Consider the following 16,215-nt stretch of genomic DNA (forward strand, 5'->3'; position numbering starts at 1 on the left):
ACTAGGGCCGTGCCGGTGGGGTGCAGGGAGGCCCTGCGGTCTGGGGGCCTCGACCTGATCGGTGGCCCTCGGGACTGGGGCCGAACAACCGGAGCAGTCGGGCCTGTTTTCTCTGCCTCCGGGGAGTGAGGGAGCCTGAATCGCCTTCATTGTAGACAGCGGCGGCGGGCCTGGGCGTCCTGGGACTGTGGGTGCTCAGGGGGAGAGGCGCCGTCAGGGCTGGACTGCGGCAGCGTCTCCTGTGGGGCTCCGGCAGGGTCAAGGAACTCCCGGGTGTGGGCGGTAGGTCCGATATCGGGCCTTGCCACCACTCTAGTGTCTCCTCCGGGCCTATATGCCCGGATGGCGATGAAGGGCTCCCCGAAGGGAAAGAGACTAAAGGAAGACTCACGCTACTCGTGGTCCCTTGAGTGTGTCTGGAGGCCTGAGCCGGGGATCTCCTTCCCCTATTGTGCTCCTTGGCTGTAGCCATGAACTTGCCCGGCATACGGGGGACACCTATAGGGTGATCGATGTCGTCCTTTCGCCGTGGCAAGGTACCGCCGGCGTGGTGTTCCTCCCGTAGTAGGAGACAAGCCGGAGTGACGGGCACAGAGGCCACACTCTCTCCAATACGGACAAATCCTACCAGCAGGGAATTCTCTACCCTAGTACGTGCCCCGGCCGGAGCTGAGTGTCTGCCCGTACGGAAGACGACTAACGGGCGAACTGGTTTGCCCGTCCGTTGCGGCAAGGTACCGACCCCGGGACGCTGCTTCCGTAATTGGGTAGCGCTACACGTACGGTAGCAGGGTCTCTCTACCCTGGACCGTATTCTGGCCGTAGCCGAAGAGCAACTGGAGAGGGATGCACGAGGGCAACTCTCTCTCAGTGTGTTAAGGCCGGAGCCTGGGGTCACCTTCCCCTTTGCACACTCTGTTAGGCTGTAGCCTATGTCTGTCAATCTCTTTTTATTTAGGCCGTAGCCTTGGGCCTCCTGCCCTTGGGCTTCCTGCCCTAGAGGGTGTAACAAGACCGTCAATACGGTGTTACCTGGGACTGAATTAGCTTCAGTCCCACCCCTGGTCTGACGATCACTACCCCGCCCGCACAGTAGTTCGGTTTCCCTGATCACCTGGGGTTGGGGCACTTGCGGGGAATAGGGGCTCAGGGCTGTGATGCCCTGATGACCCTCTTGCCCGGAACTACTAACCTCACCAGTGTGTCCTCCTGGGGTGGTGGTGGGGTGGCGGCTCGGTGGTGGTGTGGGGGGTGGTGAGGTGGGAGGTCCTGCAGCGGGCACGGCAGGCATTTTACCACCCTCCGCGTCGTTGAAGTCACGGCCCCGTGACTGGAGGTGGTAGGTGGTAGAGGTGGCTGTCTGGTAGGCCGGCGTAAGGTGTTGGGTGAGACTGACCCAGTGAGTGGTGAATTGGTTGGGCTTCTGATGGGGGTTGAGCGTGAAGTGGAGGGAGGACGGCTGGTTGGTCCGGCGTAGGAGGCGTAGCAGGTGGTCGGTGCCTTTGACTCTGGTTGGTGGGTGGTTGTATGGTTGCCATCGGACTTTCGTCACCTTCATCTCGGGGAATGGTGCCTGGTGGGGAGATGAAATTTGAATGCTGGAGAGTGATGGGAGGTTGGTGGTTTTATTGAGGCTAATTTGGTGGGAGGAGCGTCGTCCTTTGGGGAATTGGGAATTGGGGAAGTTCCAACGTGCTTAGTGGAGGGGTAGGGTTATGGGGGAGGTGTTTGGGGAGGGTGGGAAGGGTGGGTTTTGGGGTGGGTGTGTGATGGGTGGAGGTGTCGGGGTGAATCTTGCGGGTGGGCGTGAGACTCGTCCTGATCTGGTGGTGGTAGTGGTTATGGTGGGTGTGGGTGGTGAGGCTGGTTGAGTGCGCGGTGGTGGTGAGGGTGTGCGGTGGTGAGGGGGGGGGATGGTTGGTGGTGCGGTGTGGCGCGTATAATGGGAGTGGTCATGAGGAAGGGCGGTGATGGGTGTGGGGGTGGTGTGGCTTTCGGGGGGGGGGGGCGGTTGTGGTGATGAGGGCGGCATGTGTGGAGTGGGTTGGGAGGTGGTGGGTGGATGGGTGTTTGGTGGGTGAATTTCAGGTTGTGAAGTAGTGGTGGTGGCTTCAGGCTGTGGTGGTGGTGTGTCGGGGGGTGGGCTGGTTGCTGGAGAGTTTGAGGAGGGGGGTGAGAAGGAGTAGGAGCAGGAGTCTGGGGGGTGATTCTGAGAAAGGTCAGGGTGGCCAGGAGTGTGGGCCGGGGTGGAGGTAGGCTTAGTGCGGGGGTGGGTGGTGTCGGGTGGGTGGAAGGGATGCACGTGGCGGTTTCTGTATGTGCGGTGTTGTCCTTGTTGATCCACAGTGACTTGGTATGGGTTGGGTACTCGCACAATTTTGTAAGGTCCGTTGAATCGGGGGGAGGTCTTGGGTGGGGTAGGCAGGTTTGCTACAACAACAGACTGGCCAGGTGTGTATGGGTTGGAGTGGGTTGTGTCAGGTGCTGAGTCTTGTTTTGAGTGTAGGTGGTGGAGGCGGCATTTGAGGTGGTGGAGAGGGTCGGTGGTGGAGGGTGGAGTGGGCGGTTGTAGGTGGTGGCGGAGTGGAAGGAGTAGGGGCGATTCTCCGAAGACTCTTTCGTGCGGAGTTATTCCATCTTCTCTTGGGCACGTATTTAATCCCCATTGTATGATCTTGACGTGTGCAGGCCAGTCTTCGTTCCCCGTTTGCATAATGCGTGTGCGGACCTGATTCATAAGGGAGCGATGGCTTCTCTCGCATATGCTGTTGCCCTGGGGCCAGTAGGGGGATGAGTGAGAGATATTGTATCCGAATATGCTAGCTAGTTCTTCCCAGATTTTTCCCGTAAATTCTGAAGCATTATCCGAATGAAGAGCCCGTGGAATCCCAAAATAAGGGAAGACGTGTCGGGTGAGGGCATCGGCGACTGATAGTGCGGTGTGATCTTTGGCGGGGCAGGCGATGATAAACTTAGAATATACATCCACGAAGGTAATTATGTACTTGTAGCCTGCTTTTGGTGTGAGAGGGCCAACGACGTCTAGGGAGAGTAGTTGCCACGGTTTTTGTGCTGTTGGCTTTCCTGTAGGGCCTGGTGTTCGGGTGATGTCCTTTCCAATGGCGCACGCTCGGCATGATTGTATGATCTTCTTTGCGATGGTGGATGGGTTTGGGGTCCAGTACATATCGTTAAAGACTTGTAGCAGCTTCTTCGTTCCCAGGTGGATGCCGTTGTGGGCATGGAGGTGTAGCATGGTGTCGTGGGCAGTAGCTGGGCTAAGGACAATGTGTCCGTTCGGGTCGAAGAGATGTTCGCCGTGTGGATGGAGTTTAGTGAATGTGGTCTGTGGAATCCAGGTGGGGTGTTGTTTATTGTTCCACATTTGGACCAGGTCTGATTCTGTCTTGATGGCGTTGATTGAGAGACGGGATAGGGCATCGGCGTTGGTGTGGAGTTTGCCTGGTCGGTATGCGATTTCGAAGTCATACTCTTCGAGGGTCTCTCGCCAGTGTATCAGTTGGGCATTGTTGGTGTTTGATTGCCGTAGCCATTGTAGGGATTGGTAATCCGTAATGACTACTACATGGGTGCCTGAGATGTAGGACTTGAAATATTCTAGGGACCAGATGATCCCTAGGCACTCACGTTTTGTGGCCGTGTAGTTTCGTTCTGCCGTATTCAGGGTGCGACTGGCACAGGCGATGATGTGTTCTCTCCCATTTTGTACTTGTGCAAGGACAGCTCCTATGGCGATGAGGGACACGTCAGTATACAGGCGGAATGGGAGGTTGTAGTCTGGGAATGCGACTACTGGGGCGGTGGTTAACTTTGATTTGAGGGTGGTAAATGCTGTTTTCCTTGTCTCGGTCCACACGAAAGGCTCACCCTTTTTTGTTAGCTCGTGAAGGGGTTTTGCGATGTCAGCGAACCCTTTGACGAATCGCCTATAGTATGATGTTAACCCCAGGAAGGCTCTGGTCTCATGTACGTCGCGGGGCAGGGGGATGTCTGCGATGGCTCGAAGTTTATCTGGGTCTGGTGAGATGCCTTCGGCATTAATAAGATGTCCCAGGAAAGACACGGATCTCTCTGCCAAGACGCATTTTGTTTGTTTCAGCTTTAGTCCTGCTTGGCGTATGTGGTGAAACACTTGCTTGAGGCGATGAAGGTGGTCGGTCCATGTACGACTAAAAACGATGACGTCGTCGAGGTACGCCAAGCAAGTCTCCCAGGTTAGTCCACTAAGTACAGACTCCATCAAACGGGAGAATGTGGCAGGGGCGTTGCAGAGTCCGAAAGGGAGGACGTTGAATTCATAATGTTTGCCATTGGATGTGGAGAAGGTGGTTTTGTGTTTGTCGTCAGGATGTACAGGGACTTGCCAGTAGCCCGACTACAGGTCTAGGGTGGAGAACCATGTCGAGCCATGTAATGAGTCTAGTGAGTCGTCGATGCGTGGTAGGGGAGTTGCATCTTTGACTGTGACATCGTTGACTCGGCGGTAGTCAACACAGAAACGCATTGTCCCATCTTTTTTTCTTACGAGTACCACCGGAGAGGACCATGGGCTAGTAGAGTTGGAGATTACGCCGGCATCTAGCATGTCCTGGACCTGTCGGTCTTCTTCTTCTCGTTGCTTTGGATTCTTTCGTCGTGATGGTTGGCGAATTGGAGGTCCGGTCGTGTGTATCTCATGGCTGAGATAGTTGGTATGGCCAAGGTCAGTTGGGCCGGAGGAGAATAGGTCTTGAAAATCCAGGAGGAGTTGTCGGAGGCTGTTGGTTTGGGCAGGGGATAGGTGTGATGGTAGGGTGGGGAGAGTGGGCGGGTCTGGGGGTGGCGTTTGGCATGGTTCTCCTTCTTCAGTATCGCCGATGATGAGTCCTCTTGGTAGGGTTAGTGGGGTAGTAGCGAGGTTGGCGATACGGATTTCATGGGCATGTGGGGGGAGGAAGGTGGGTCTTACTAAACAGGAAGAGAGTGGTCCGGTGGGGATGGATGGTGAGAAGAGGACGGAGGTATGAGAAGGTTTGTTTAGTTTTACCCAAGCTTCATGGTGGGGTGGAATAGTGATTGAGGAGGCGACAGTGGCAGGAAAAGATCGGGAGGGATGCAGATGATGTGCGGTGGGTGGTGGTGACGGGGGTAGAGTAGTATGAGGGGTTGGGTTGGGGTTAGGTGTGTGTTTGGTTTGGGACAGGTGAGTGTTTGATGGTAGTGTGTGAGGGGGGGTGTTCTTGTTGTGTCTTCGATGTTTTTTTTTTTTTCTTCTTCTTTCTTGTTGACTGCTGATTGGTTGGGGTGGGCTGGACTGAAGTGGAGGCGGCATTGATGGCAGTCAATGGTGGCGTGTAGTTTCTGGAGGAGGTCCAGCCCTAAATATCCATCATATTGACTGCATGTCGAGTTGAATATGATGAATGGGTGGCTAGTGGATATTTGTTGGTGGGTGTGGGTTTGAAGGGCCCGAGTTTCCCCACGGATAGGCAGGGGGCCGTCCCCCGCGTCGACGAGGTTGGCTGAGGTGGGGAAAAGAGGGCCGAATGCACCCATGTGGCGGGAGTAGAAGTGGGAGTAGAGGCACGATCTGGCTGCTCCCGTATCCACTAGTAGACGTGCCTTGACCCCGTTTAGCCAAATCTTGTCGTAAACTGGGGGTCTGTAGTTCTGTGAGGTGGCCCCCGCCACTGTGGGGAGGTGCAGGGGCGGGCCTAAAAATCCATCTGTTGTGGAGTGGTGTCCTCTTGGTCGTCGTCGTCGTCCGTTCCTGAGTAATATTGTGGCTGTGCGTCGTCTTCCGGGGTGTCGTCATCTAAGGAGGAGACTTTCTTGCGCCCTTGGTGAAAGGTTCTGCGCCTGCTAGCTTTAAGCTGTTCCCTAATGTCGTGTAGAGGGCAGGTGCGACTGCAAGCCGTGAATTCCCAGGGATTAATTGTGATGAGGTTTCCTTGTTCCCTGGGGTTTGGGCGTTTTTTCTGCGGGTAGGCTCTAGGGACTGTGGGAGACAGCTCAGTAGTTGGCTGGTGAGGCGGCAGCTTAGGTTTGGAGGGGTGGTGTTGCTTTGTTGGAAAACGTGTCACCGCGTGGAGTGGCTGTGGTGTGGGGCGGGCGGCGAGCAGACGTCGGACGAGTTGTAGGTCATTTTCCATGTCCCCTGAGGGGTCGTAGATTGAGAAATGCTCCCTGACTATGCTGGGGAGGATTCTCAATAGAGCATTGAATGTATGTATATCCCGGGCATTTGGAGGTGTCTCGGGATAGGCAGCGCTGACGAGGCACCGAGCCTGGGTGAATGTGTCATCCAGGTTTCCGTCGTAGGTGAGGGCGTCGAGTTGAGAGAGAGCGACAACTCGGCCTATTGATGGCGTAAAAGCCTGTCTCACTATTTGTGAGAATTGGTCCCATGACAGTTCTGGGACGATTTTTGGTGTGACACTAGTGATTATTTTACCCAGGTTAGGTAGTGTGACTGCGATCTTTTCTCTGTCTGAGTCGAACCCTATGTCTAGAAGGGGTTTGACCATGTCTAAATATACATCTATGTCGCACTGGTCCGGGTTGAACCTCGGCAATTGGATGTGTGGTTTGGCTGCCATTGTGTAAGTTTCCTTTCTGCGTTCCTCCGTGCTTTACTCGGATCCAGAACCACCGCTTGCCACCAGTGTAATGCTGTGTTTTTAAGGCGACTTCTCGTCGTAAAAACACTAGCTACCGAAACGGGGTCCTCTTTCTAGACCGGATGTAAAGCACTAACAAAGGAACAGGACATAAAAACCAGGCAGTATACTGTATCACATCTATTACCTAGGTCCTACTCATAACAGTGTACATACAATGATGTTTAGCATATAGAGAAACAGAGATACAGGATTACACTTGGCTTCACAGAATGATCATATACATTATCACTATTACACAAGGAGATCGCGGGTATTCTTTGATGTCACTTGGAAGGTAATTATGCAAATGGGGTTGTTCACTTTATACTATTGTATGGAATTCTTATGTCACTTCAGGATAATATAAAACTGGGGTTGTTCACTTTAAGAATACCGAGATTGAGAGTCTGTTTCGAGGATATTACTATAATAGAGGTAGGGTGCGGTTAGCGACACTCGACACTGTCACCTAGTCACGGAGACACGTACAATTATCTTTCAACTCGCCCGTGCACCTACCTCTAGACTCACAGAAAACCCCCTGGTTCCTTGAAGCGGGGAGGGACTAAATCATTTGACAAAATACACGTCTTACCCCGATGGCACTAGTTTCTAGTGGGCCACTGTTTAATATATTTTCTGTGTAAGCACTACCACTGTACTCTGGGTCACTGTCACTGTCACGGTCCTTCCCCTTGTTTCCTGGGTTTACTCGTTCACTGTTTCACTTACTGTCAGGGAGGCTCACCTGTCTGGGGCCTCGACCTGAGGGGCGGCCCCTGTACTAGGGCCGCGCCGGTGGGGTGCAGGGAGGCCCTGTGGTCTGGGGACCTCGACCTGATCAGTGGCCCTCAGGACTGGGGCCGAACAACTGGAGCAGTCGGGCCTGTTTTCTCTGCCTCCGGGGAGTGAGGGAGCCTGGATTGCCTTCGTTGTAGACAGCGGCGGCGGGCCTGGGCGTCCTGGGACTGTGGGTGCTCAGGGGGAGAGGCGCCGTCAGGACTGGACTGTGGCAGCGTCTCCTGTGGGGCTCCGGCAGGGACAAGTAACTCCCGGGTGTGGGCGGTAGGTCCGATATCGGGCCTTGCCACCACTCTAGTGTCTCCTCCGGGCCTATATGCCTGGATGGCGACGAAGGGCTCCCCGAAGGGAATGAGGCTAAAGGAAGACTCACGCTACTCGTGGTCCCTTGAGTGTGTCTGTAGGCCTGAGCCGGGGATCTGCTTCCCCTATTGTGCTCCTTGGCTGTAGCCGTGAACTTGCCCGGCATATGGGGGACACCTATAGGGTGATCGATGTCGCCCTTTCACCGTGGTAAGGTACCGCCGGCGTGGTGTTCCTCCTGTAGTAGGAGACAAGCCGGAGTGAGGGGCGCAGAGGCCACACTCTCTCCAATACAGACAGATCCTACCTGCAGGGAATTCTCTACCCTGGTACGTGCCCCGGCCGGAGCCGAGTGTCTGCCCGTACAGAAGACGACTAACGGGCGAACTGGTTCGCCCGTCCGTTGCGGCAGGGTACCGACCCCGAGACGCCGCTTCCGTAATTGGGCAGTGCTACACGTACGGTACCAGGGACTCTTTACCCTGGACCGTATTCTGCCCGTAGCCGAGGAGCAGCTGGAGAAGGATGCACGAGGGCAACTCTCTCTCCTTCGTGTGTTAAGGCCGGAGCCTGGGATCACCTTCCCCTTTGCACACTCTGTTAGGCCATAGCCTATGTCTGTCAATCTCTCTTTATTTAGGCCGTAGCCTTGGGCCTCCTGCCCTTGGGCCTCCTGCCCTAGAGGGTGTAACAAGACCGTCAATACGGTGTTACCTGGGACTGAATTAGCTTCAGTCCCACCCCTGGTCTGACGATCACTACCCCGCCCGCACAGTAGTTCGGTTCCCCTGATCACCTGGGGTTGGGGCACTTGCAGAGAATAGGGGCTCAGGGCCGTGATGCCCTGATGACCCTCTTGCCCGAACTACTAACCTCACCAGTGTGTCCTCCTGGGGTGGTGTTGGGGTGGTGGCTCGGTGGTGGTGTGGGGGGTGGTGAGGTGGGAGGTCCTGCGGCGGGCACGGCGGGAATTTTACCACCCTCCGCGTCGTTGAAGTCACGGCCCCGTGACTGGAGGTGGTAGGTGGTTGAGGTTGCTGTCTGGTAGGCCGGGGTAAGGTGTTGGGTGAGACTGACCCAGTGAGTGGTGAACTGGTTGGGCTCCTGATGGGGGTTGAGCGTGAAGTGGAGGGAGAACGGCTGGTTGGTCCGGCGTAGGAGGCGTAGCAGGTGGTCGGTGCCTTTGACTCTGGTTGGTGGGTGGTTGTATGGTTGCCATCGGGCTTTCGTCACCTTCATCTCAGGGAATGGTGCCTGGTGGGGAGATGAAATTTGAATGCTGGAGAGTGATGGGAGGTTGGTGGTTTTATTGGGGCTAATTTGGTGGGAGAAGCGTCGTCCTTTGGGGAATTGGGAATTGGGAAAGTTCCAACGTGCTTGGTGGAGGGGTAGGGTTATGGGGGAGGTGTTTGGGGGGGTGGGGAGGGTGGGTTTTGGGGTGGGTGTGTGATGGGTGGAGGTGTCGGGGTGTATCTTGCGGGTGGGCGTGAGAGTCGACCTGATCTGGTGGTGGTAGTGGTTATGGTGGGTGTGGGTGGTGAGGCTGGTTGTGTGCGTGGTGGTGGTGAGGGTGTGCGGTGGTAAGGGGGGGGGATGGTTGGTGGTGCGGTGTGGCGCGTATAATGGGAGTGTCCATGAGGAAGGGCGGTGGTGGGTGTGGGGGTGGTGTGGCTTTCGGGGGGGGTGGGCGGTTGTGGTGATAAGGGCGGCATGTGTGGAGTGGGTTGGGAGGTGGTGGTGGATGGGTGTTTGGTGGGTGAATTTCAGGTTGTGAAGTAGTGGTGGTTTCAGGCTGTGTTGGTGGTGTGTCGGGGGGTGGGCTGGTTCCTGGACAGTTTGAGGAGGGGGGTGAGAAGGAGTAGGAGTAGGAGTCTGGGGGGTGATTCTGAGAAAGGTCGGGGTGGCCAGGTGTGTGGGCCGGGGTGGAGGTAGGCTTAGTGCGGGGGTGGGTGGTGTTGGGTGGGTGGAAGGGACGCACGTGGCGATTTCTGTATGTGCGGTGTTGTCCTTGTTGATCCACAGTGACTTGGTATGGGTTGGGTACTCGCACAATTTTGTAAGGTCCGTTGAATCCGGGGGAGGTCTTGGATGGGGTAGGCAGGTTTGCTACAACAACAGACTGGCCAGGTATGTATGGGTTGGAGTGGGTTGCGTCAGGTGCTAAGTCTTGTTTTGAGTGTAGGTGGTGGAGGCGGCGTTTGAGGTGGTGGAGAGGGTCGGTGGTGGAGGGTGGAGTGGGCGGTTGTAGGTGGTGGCGGAGTGGTAGGAGTAGGGGCGATTCTCCGAAGACTCTTTCGTGCGGAGTTATTCCATCTTCTCTTGGGCACGTATTTAATCCCCATTGTATGATCTTGACGTGTGCAGGCCAGTCTTCATTCCCCGTTTGCATAATGCGTGTGTGGACCTGATTCATAAGGGAGCGATGGCTTCTCTCGCATATGCTGTTGCCCTGGGGCCAGTAGGGGGATGAGTGAGAGATTTTGTATCCTAATATGCTAGCTAGTTCTTCCCAGATTTTTCCCGTAAATTCTGGAGCATTATCCGAATGAAGAGCGTGTGGAATCCCAAAATAAGGGAAGACATGTCGGGTGAGGGCATCGGCGACTGATAGTGCGGTGTGATCCTTGGCGGGGCAGGCGATGATAAACTTAGAATATACATCCACAAAGGTAATTATGTACTTGTAGCCTGCTTTTGGTGTGAGAGGGCCGACGACGTCTAGTGAGAGTAGTTGCCACGGTTTTTGTGCTGTTAGCTTTCCTGTAGGGCCTGGTGTCCAGGTGATGTCCTTTCCAAGGGCGCACACTCGGCATGATTGTATGATCTTTGCGATGGTGGATGGGTTTGGGGTCCAGTACATATCGTTGAAGACTTGTAGCAGCTTCTTCGTTCCCAGGTGGATGTCGTTGTGGGCATGGAGGTGGAGCATGGTGTTGTGGGCAGTGGCTGGGCTAAGGGCAATGTGTCCGTTCGGGTCGAAGAGATGATCGCCGTGTGGATGGAGTTTAGTGAACGTGGTCTGTGGAATCCAGGTGGGGCGTTGTTTATTGTTCCACATTTGGACCAGGTCTGGTTCTGTCTTGATGGCATTGATTGGGAGACGGGATAGGGCATCGGTGTTGGTATGGAGTTTGCCTGGTCGGTATGCGATATCGAAGTCATACTCTTCGAGGGTCTCTCGCCAGCGTATCAGTTGGGCATTGTTGGTGTTTGATGCCATAGCCATTGTAGGGATTGGTGATCCGTAATGACTACTACATGGGTGCCTGAGATGTAGGACTTAAAATATTCTAGGGACCAGATGATCCAGAGGCACTCACATTTCGTGGCCGCGTAGTTTCGTTCTGCCGTATTCAGGGTGCGACTGGCACAGGCGATGATGTGTTCTCTCCCATTTTGTACTTGTGCAAGGACAGCCCCTATGGCGATGAGGGACACGTCAGTATACAGGCGGAATGGGAGGTTGTAGTCTGGGAACGCGACTACTGGGGCGGTGGTTAACTTTGATTTGAGGGTGGTAAATGCTGTTTTCCTTGTCTCGGTCCACACGAAAGGCTCACCCTTTTTTGTTAGCTCGTGAAGGGGTTTTGCGATGTCAGCGAACCCTTTGACGAATCGCCTATAGTATGATGTTAACCCCAGGAAGGCTCTGGTCTCATGTACGTCGCGGGGCAGAGGGATGTCTGCGATGGCTCGAAGTTTATCTGGGTCTGGTGAGATGCCTTCGGCATTAATAAGATGTCCCAGGAAAGACACGGATCTCTCTGCCAAGACGCATTTTGTTGGTTTCAGCTTTAGTCCTGCTTGGCGTATGCGGTGAAACACTTGCTTGAGGCGATGAAGGTGGTCGGTCCATGTACGACTAAAAACGATGACGTCGTCGAGATACGCCAAGCAAGTCTCCCAGGTTAGTCCACTAAGGACAGACTCCATCAAACGGGAGAATGTGGCAGGGGTGTTGCAGAGTCTGAAAGAGAGGACGTTGAATTCATAATGTTTGCCATTGGATGTGGAGAAGGCGGTTTTGTGTTTGTCGTCGGGATGTACAGGGACTTGACAATAGCCCGACTGCAGGTCTAGGGTGGAGAACCATGTCAAGCCATGTAATGAGTCTAGTGAGTCGTTGATGCGTGGTAGGGGAGTTGCATCTTTGACTGTGACATCGTTGACTCGGCGGTAGTCAACACAGAAATGCATTGTCCCATCCTTTTTCCTTACGAGTACCACCGGAGAGGACCATGGGCTAGTAGAGTTGGAGATTACGCCGGCATCTAGCATGTCCTGGACCTGCCGGTCTTCTTCTCGTTGCTTTGGATTCTTTCGTCGTGATGGTTGGCGAATTGGAGGTCCGGTCGTGTGTATCTCATGGCTGAGATAGGTGGTATGGCCAAGGTCGGTTGGGCCGGAGGAGAATAGGTCTTGAAAATCCAGGAGGAGTTGTCAGAGGCTGTTGGTTTGGGCAGGGGATAGGTGTGATGGTAGGGCGGGGAGAGTGGGCTGGTCTGGGGGTGGCGTTTGGCATGGTTCGGCTTCTTCAGTGTTGCCGATGATGAGTCCTCTTGGTAGGGTTAGTGGGGTAGTATCGAGGTTGGCGATACGGATTTCATGGGCATGTGGGGGGAGGAAGGTGGGGCTTACTAAACAGGAAGAGAGTGGTCTGGTGGGGATGGATGGTGAGAAGAGGACGGAGGTATGAGAAGGTTTGTTTAGTTTTACCCAAGCTTCATGGTGGGGTGGAATAGTGATTGAGGAGGCGACAGTGGCAGGAAATGATGGGGAGGGATGCAGATGATGTGTGGTGGGTGGTGGTAACGGGGGTAGAGTAGTGTGAGGGGTTGGGTTGTGGTTAGGTGTGTGTGTGATTTGGGACAGGTGAGTGTTTGATGGTAGTGTGTGAGGGGGGGTGTTCTTGTTGTTTCTTCGATGTGTTTTTTTTTTCTTCTTTCTTGTTGACTGCTGGTTGGTTGGGATGGGCTGGACTGAAGTGGAGGCGGCGTTGATGGCAGTCAATGGTGGCGTGTAGTTTCTGGAGGAGGTCCAGCCCTAAATATCCATCATATTGACTGCATGTCGAGTCGAATATGATGAATGGGTGGCTAGTGGATATTTGTTGGTGGGTGTGGGTTTGAAGGGCCCGAGTTTCCCCACGGATAGGCAGGGGGCCGTCCCCCGCGTCGACGAGGTTGGCTGAGGTGGGGAAAAGAGGGCCGAATGCACCCATGTGGCGGGAGTAGATGTGGGAGTAGAGGCACGATCTGGCTGCTCCCATATCCACTAGTAGACGTGCCTTGACCCCGTTTAGCCAAATCTTGTCGTAAACTGGGGGTCTGTAGTTCTGTGAGGTGGCCCCCGCCACCATGGGGAGGTGCAGGGGCGGGCCTAAAAATCCATCTGTTGTGGAGTGGTGTCCTCTTGGTCGTCGTCGTCCGTTCCCGAGTAATGTTGTGGCGGTGTGTCGTCTTCCGGGGCGTCGTTGTCTAAGGAGGAGACTTTCTTGCACCCTTGGTGAAAGGTTCTGCGCCTGCTAGCTTTAAGCTGTTCCCTAATGTCGTGTAGAGGGCAGGTGCGACTGCAAGCCGTGAATTCCCAGGGATTAATTGTGATGAGGTTTCCTTGTTCCTTGGGGTTTGGGCGTTCCTTCTGCAGGTAGGCTCTAGGGACTGTGGGAGACGGCTCAGTAGTTGGCTGGTGAGGCAGCAGCTTAGGTTTGGAGGGGGTGGTGTTGCTTTGTTGGAAAACGTGTCACCGCGTGGAGTGGCTGTGGTGTGGGGCGGGCGGCGAGCAGACGTCGGACGAGTTGTAGGTCATTTTCCATGTCCCCTGAGGGGTCGTAGATTGAGAAATGCTCCCTGACTATGCTGGGGAGGATCCTCAATAGAGCATTGAATGTATGTATATCCTGGGCATTTGGAGGTGCCTCGGGATAGGCAGCGCTGACGAGGCGCCGAGCCTGGGTGAATGTGTCATCCAGGTTTCCGTCGTAGGTGAGGGCGTCGAGTTGAGAGAGAGCGACAACACGGCCTATTGATGGCGTAAAAGCCTGTCTCACTATTTGTGAGAATTGGTCCCATGACAGTTCTGGGACGATTTTTGGTGCGACACTAGTGATTATTTTACCCAGGTTAGGTAGTGTAATTGCTATCTTTTCTCTGTCTGAGTCGAACCCTATGTCTAGGAGGGGTTTGACCATGTCTAAATATACATCTATGTCGCACTGGTCCGGATTGAACCTCGGCAATTGGATGTGTGGTTTGGCTGCCATTGTGTAAGTTTCCTTTCTGCGTTCCTCCGTGCTTTACTCGGATCCAGAACCACCGCTTGCCACCAGTGTAATGCTGTGTTTTTAAGGCGACTTCTCGTCGTAAAAACACTAGCTACTGAAACGGGGTCCTCTTTCTAGACCGGATGTAAAGCACTAACAAAGGAACAGGACATAAAAACCAGGCAGTATACCGTATCACATCTATTACCTAGGTCCTACTCATAACAGTGTACATACAATGATATTTAGTATATAGAGAAACAGAGATACAGGATTACACTTGGCTTCACAGAATGATCATATATATTATCACTATTACACAGGGAGATCGCGGGTATTCTTTAATGTCACTTGGAAGGTAATTATGCAAAATGGGGTTGTTCACTTTATATTATTGTATGGGATTCTTATGTCACTGGAGGGTAATATAAAACTGGGGTTGTTCACTTTAAGAATACCGAGATTGAGAGTCTGTTTTGAGGATATTACTATAATAGAGGTAGGGTGCGGATAGCAACACTCGACACTGTCACCTGGTCACGGAGACACGTACGCTTATCTTTCAACTCGCCCGCGCACCTACCCCTGGACTCACAGAAAACTCCTTGGTTCCTTGATGTGGGGAGGGACTAAATCATTTGACAAAATACACGTCTTACCCCGATGGCACAAGTTTCTAGTGGGCCACTGTTTAATATATTTTCTGTGTAAGCACTATCACTGTACTCTTGGTCACTGTCACTGTCACTGTCTTTCCCCTTGTTTCCTGGGTTTAATAGTTCACTGTTTCACTTACTGTCAGGGAGGCTGACCTGTCTGGGGGCCTCGACCTGAGGGGCGGCCCTCGTACTAGGGCCGTGCCGGTGGGGTGTAGGGAGGCCCTGTGGTCTGGGGGCCTCGACCTGATTGGTGGCCCTCGGGACTGGGGCTGAACAACCAGAGCAGTCGGGCCTGTTTCCTCCGGCTCTGGGGAGTGAGGGAGCCTGGATCGCCTTCGTTGTAGACTGCGGCGGCGGGCCTGGGCGTCCTGGGACTGCGGGTGCTCAGGGGGAGAGGCGCCATCAGGACTGGACTGCGGCAGCATCTCCTGTGGGGCTCCGGCAGGGACAAGGAGCTCCCGGGTGTGGGTGGTAGGTCCGATATCGGGCCTTGCCACCACTCTAGTGTCTCATCCGGGACTATATGCCCGGATGGCGACGAAGGGCTCCCCGAAGGGAAAGAGGCTAAAGGAAGACTCACGCTACTCGTGATCCCTTGAGTGTGTCTGGAGGCCTGAGCCAGGGATCTCCTTCCCCTATTGTGCACCTTGGCTGTAGCCGTGAACTTGCCCGGCGTACGGAGGACACCTATAGGGTGATCGATGTCGCCCTTTCGCCGTGGCAAGGTACCGCCAGCGTGGTGTTCCTCCCGTAGTAGGAGACAAGCCGGAGTGAGGGGCACAGAGGCCACACTCTCTCCAATACAGACAGATCCTACCTGCAGGGAATTCTCTACCCTGGTACGTGCCCCGGCCGGAGCCGAGTGTCTGCCCGTACGGAAGACGACTAACGGGCGAACTGGTTCGCCCGTCTGTTGCAGCAGGGTACCGACCCCGGGACGCCGCTTCCGTAATTGGGTAGCGCTACACGTACGGTACCAGGGACTCTTTACCCTGGACCGTATTCTGGCCATAGCCGAAGAGCAGCTGGAGAGGGATGCTTGAGGGCAACTCTCTCTCCTTCGTGTGTTAAGGCCGGAGCCTGGGGTCACCTTCCCCTTTGCACACTCTGTTAGGCCGTAGCCTATGTCTGTCAATCTCTCTTTATTTAGGCTGTAACCTTGGGCCTCCTGCCCTTGGGCCTCCTGCCCTAGAGGGTGTAACAAGACCGTCAATACGGTGTTACCTGGGACTGAATTAACTTCAGTCCCACCCCTGGTCTGACGATCACTACCCCGCCAGCACAGTAGTTCAGTTCCCCTGATCACCTGGGGTTGGGGCACTTGCGGGGAATTGGGGCTCAGGGCCGTGATGCCCTGATGACCCTCTTGCCCGGGATTACTAACCTCACCAGTGTGTCCTCCTGGGGTGGTGGTGGGGTGGCGGCTCGGTGGTGGTGTGGGGGGTGGTGAGGTGGGAGGTCCTGCGGGGGGCACAGCGGGCATTTTAGTAAGGTTCATAGTAAATTAAATAGTACTTACACTTACCAG

The 16,215-nt window shown here is 54.6% G+C and overlaps 1 pseudogene; it reads right to left on the reverse strand.

Annotated features, from left to right (window-relative positions):
• The window catches only part of LOC145405827 (zinc finger MYM-type protein 6-like), a 45,811-nt pseudogene extending 41,286 nt beyond the window's left edge, over positions 1-4,525 (reverse strand).
• Between the last annotated feature and the right edge of the window lie 11,690 nt (positions 4,526-16,215).

The sequence above is a fragment of the Coenobita brevimanus genome, chromosome 68 (assembly GCF_032717465.1).
Source record: "Coenobita brevimanus isolate Jiangsu-jjx chromosome 68, ASM3271746v2, whole genome shotgun sequence".
Classification (NCBI taxonomy): Eukaryota; Metazoa; Arthropoda; class Malacostraca; order Decapoda; family Coenobitidae; genus Coenobita; species Coenobita brevimanus.